Genomic DNA, 4,864 nt, shown 5'->3' on the forward strand with positions numbered 1-4,864 from the left:
AGAAACCACACCTTCTCGACCGCGAAGCCTTCTTCCATCCACGTCCAACCCGGGGATCCAAACGGTCTGGATCTCAGAGCCTTCAGAGAGAAGTCTGCGGCAAAGCCCTGACAGTCTGGAGCCACGAGCTTGCCTCCTCCCGTGGAAAGGAGCCCAGGGCCAGTGCCCTGCTCTCTGTTCATGCCCGTCAAAGCTGTCGACTCCCATCAGGACCGGGCCCCTGACAAACAAAACCCAGGCCCTGCCTCGGGCTGGTTTCAGGTTTCTACAACACAGTAAATCGGCGTGTTTTTATTTCTCCATCTGTAAACATCTCTCCATCTAATACGGTAACTGCTGTTTATACAGAGCTATAAAAACAGAGGTCAGAGCACAATGAGATTATAGTCTTACTTCAATACATCCAATCCATAATAAAATAAAATCTCACAAACGATCCAGAGGACCCGTCGAGGAGTCCTTGAAGAATTAATGTCTGTTGTATGGAAGGGTTAGACTTGGGCATGATATTTTCCACAGCTGTCAGGACCTATTTAAAAGGCAATATCCTTTCGCTGGCATTTGATTTAGACTCTGTTTATACCATGTGGAGGATTGTTAATTCCGCAACATCTGACTCAGGGCTGTTTGATTACCCCGCACCCACAGCCAAGGGGACGATGCCTGATGCGGTGTGAGGTCCGGCGGCAAGACCAGGGCCCCACTCTTGCCAGGACCCCGATGCTGATGAGGTGTGCCTGGTGCAGGGGGAGGGGTGGACCCCGCAGTGCGGAAAATGAGACAGCCTGCTTTCCAGGCCGAGTGGCTGGCGGCGAGGGGAGCTTTGGCCTGAGATGGACAGGACGTGGACCCGCCATGTGCCGGCCACAAGCTGGGGCCAGGTCATTTGCCACTTGCAGAGGCAGTTTCCCAGGTAGTGAGTGGGGAAACCAGCCTGTACCTTAGAAGGCTTGTGCTCAGTCACCAGTGTCTGACTCTTTGAGGCCCCATGGACTGCAGCGTGCCAGCTTCCTCTGTCCATGGCATTTTCCAGGCAACAATACTGGAGTGGGTTGCCATTTCCTTCTCCAGCACGGTGTGATTGACTGAATTATGTCCCCCAAATTCATACGTTGAAGCCCCAATCACCAGCCCCTCTGAATGTGACTATGTTTGAAGACAGGGCCTTGAAGAGGCGGTTAAGTTAAAATAAGGTCATCCCGGTGGGCCTTCATCCAGTCTGACTGGTGTCTTAAAAGCAGAGGACACAGGGAATTAGTGGTTAAGACTCCACCCTTCCATGGCAGGGGTTCGATCCCTGGTCAGGGAACTAAGATCTCACTTGCCTCATAGTGTGGCCAAAAAAAGAGAGAGAAAAGAGGACACAGACACACATAGGGGAAAAAGCAGGTGAGGACACAGGAAGAAGACAGCCATCCACAAGCCAAGGAGGGAGGCCTCGGAGGAAACCAATCAGCTGCTGTAACAAGTTAGGGCTTTAAAACAGCACACATTTATCCTCTTACAATCCTGGAGGTCAGAAGTCCATGATGGGTCTTACAGGACTCGGACCTGGGAATAAGCAGGGCTGGCTTGTGCTGGAGGTCAGGGGTTGAGGGGAATCCACTCTCTGCCTTTTCCAGCTTCCAGGGGCCGCCTGATTTCCTTGGCTTGCAGCCCCATCCTCCACCGTCAAGACCAGGAAAGGGCAGGTTCTAATCCTCTCTCTTTCTCTCCCTGACTCTACCTCCTGAGGCTGGCATGTAGCTTTCCACGGACTCTGCTTCCATTTTTGCCCCCTTCACAGTATCTCTCTCCCACTGAGCAGCCCGCACATCACACGTGTGATATGTAAGTTGGATCCTAACAATCAGTACCTGGGGGGTCGGGGGTCTGATTCCCGGACACCGAGATGGCCTCAGGGTGGACAGACAGCCACTCAGGCTCCAGCTCCTCTGGCCTCCCCTCCTGCCAGTCACCCCTGCTGTCTGTTCCCCTCATGCTGGCCTGCTCTGTTCCTACCACCCCAGAACCTTCTCACCACTCACAGCTCCCTGGCTGGATCGCCTTACTGGGCCATGCTGGATTCCAGGAAGCCTCCATGAGAGTCAATTTTCAGGTGGCCCAGTCCAAGCTCTTACTCCTACCGTGACGTCCACTCTCGGGAAGGTGCCTCAGGATTTTTTTAGACAAAAAGAGCCAGTAATATATACACACGTATTATGTGTATACATATGTATGTGCTCAGTTATTTAGTCATTTGTGACCTCATGGACTGTAGCCCGCCAGGTTCCTCTGTCCATGAGATTTTTCAGGCAAGAATAATGGAGTGGGTTGCCATTTCTTTCTCCAGGGGATCTTCCCCATCCAGGAATCGAGCCTGCATCTCTTGCATCTCCTGCATTGGTAGGTGAATTCTTTACCTGTATGGGCTTTTCTGGTGGTGTCCTGGTAAAGAATCCGCCTACCAAATTCAGGAGACAAGAGTTCAATCCCTAGGTTGAGAAGATCCCCTGGAAGAGGAAATGACAACCCACTCCAGTGTTATTGCTTGGGAAATCCCATGGACAGTGGAGCAGGCTACAGTCCTGGCAGGCTACAGTCCATGGGGTCACAAGAGAGTCAGACTCAACTTAGTAACTAACAACAAAATACACACATAATTGCAGCTTGCACAGTTATGGAGACTAGCAAGTCGAGCATCTGGAGGGTGGGTTGGCAAGTTGGAGAGCCCAGGATGATGATGATGCTGCGGCTGAAGTCCAGTGGCAGCCTTGTACAGAGTTCCCTCTTCCTGGGGGAAGTCAGTATTCAGGTCTAAGCAGGACTTCAACTGATCGGATGAGTCCCACCCACATTAGGAAGGACAACCTGTTTTACTCAAAGTCAGCAATTTAAATGTTAATCTCATCCCGAACACCCTCACAGAAGCATCTAGAATAATATTTAGCCACATATCTAGACATATATAGCCAAGGTGACACGTAGAGTAACCATCACAGCAGGTAAAAACATCCCTGCAACAAGCAGCTGATCCTCACACAACGCAGCAGCTTGAGCTCAGGGTCTGCCCACAGCATCACTGCCCACCAGCTGTGGGACTTTGGACAAGTCAGCTTGTGTGTCTGGGTCATGCCCTGCACTGATGAGGGATGCAAGGGTCCTGCACCTTGAGGCTGGGACATGGATTGCAGGGGAAGGTGTTAGTAAGGGCTTAACAGGATGGCCAGCACACAGGATACCTGGGAAGCACCAATGCTCAGCAGAAGCAGCACAACCTTATTGGCTGCTGAGCCAAGGACCTGCCCTCCACCCTCCACTCCCCTTTTCCTCATCTACTGATCCTCCCTGCATCTGTTTCACTCCTGACTGCTGAGTCGTTAGCTCAATCCCCAGCCCTCCTCCCTGGGGACAGATCCATCACTGCCGATGACCTGGTCCATTTGCTTCATCAATCACTAGCTTCTGCTTCAGCCAAGCCCTTTGGACCCTTCCCTGATATCTGACCACATGGCCACCAGCACCGCCCACCTTGGAGCTGACCCCGTTTCCCCCCACCACACACATGAACCCGACACAGACACACATATGATGAAGACACAGAGGCATGCAAACATACTTATGCACACATAACCCAACACACACACACATATACAAGAATACTCCAGCACATTCACACATGCACACACACTCCAGGATTGGACAGCTCTCCCGATTTTTGAAAGAAAGCACTTGGTGTATAAAATCCCCTTTTATCTCCAGGCTGTCATGCGAGCCGGTCACTTCCGGCCCTCTCAGAGGGCTGTCATCCTGGACTCCGTAGTTTTAAATATCGTCCAGTTTTGTTCAAAAATGTTTACAGAGGCCTCCTCTGTGTCCGGGCCAGTGCAGCATTCTGGGTGTACAGACACAAGAGTGAGAGCATGTGATGTAATCTTCTTGGCACCCTGATGTTACTTTCAGGGACGATGTGGCCCGGGGGCAGACGGATGCTTGGCACAGAAAAGGGCCTGACAGCCAAGGTACTTTCCTCCACCACAGTGAATGAGCACCACACATGTGTCGGGGGCTTGACTGAGCCCTCTGAAAGCTTCCACCAGAGGATGTCGTGGTCCCAGCTGTGAGCTACCCCTGGGACAGGCCCCAAGGGCTGTGCCGCCCTCACTGTTGCCGGAGCATCGGCTCCACAGCTGGTCTTTGACCGCCCCCACCCTTGGAGGCGCTTCTTGGCAGAGCCAGAGGTGGAAGCCCATCACTCAGAGGGCATCAGGACCCTAACTCCGCATCGTCTATGACCAAGCATCCCTGAGCAGTGAATCTGTACCAGACCCAGGGACACTGGGATGGACCACAGTGGCCCTGTCCTCAGGGAGTAGGTTAGTCAACAAACTCCCTTGGGTTATAGGATGTGATCTTCAAAGCCTCCGTGGCTCTACTAGTCCTGAACACAGGCAATGTTCTGAGCTCTCTCTAGGCTGGCAGCAAGTTGTCATTTATGAAGCTTTTATAGATAACTTCCCTGGTGGCTCAGACGGTAAAGCATCTGCCTACAATGCAGGAGACCCGGGTTCGATCCCTGGGTTGGGAAGATCCCCTGGAGAAGGAAATGTCAACATACTCCAGTATTCTTGCCTGGAAAGTCCCATGGACGGAGGAGCCTGGTAGGCTATAGTCCATGAGGCTCCAAAGAGTCGGACATGATGGAGCGACTTCACTTGCACTTTCACTTTCATCCTAGAAAACTGCTGGAAATCCTAGTGACACAAATATATTGATGGAAGAATCCAGGGTTTGTCCCAGGCATGAATTAGGGCCTCAGAAGTTCACCATGGTGAGTAAGAACCCAGCCTCTGAGGCCAGAGAGACCTGGCGTCCAATCCTGGCT

At 52.1% G+C, this 4,864-nt stretch overlaps 1 non-coding gene across 1 annotated transcript; it reads left to right on the plus strand.

The window, feature by feature from the left end:
• The first annotated feature begins 4,495 nt into the window (after positions 1-4,495).
• TRNAC-ACA lies at positions 4,496-4,567 on the plus strand. Its single transcript has one exon. It is a non-coding gene; the product is annotated as a tRNA-Cys (tRNA).
• Positions 4,568-4,864: the final 297 nt, after the last annotated feature.

This window comes from Cervus elaphus, chromosome 13 (genome assembly GCF_910594005.1).
Source record: "Cervus elaphus chromosome 13, mCerEla1.1, whole genome shotgun sequence".
Taxonomy (NCBI): Eukaryota; Metazoa; Chordata; class Mammalia; order Artiodactyla; family Cervidae; genus Cervus; species Cervus elaphus.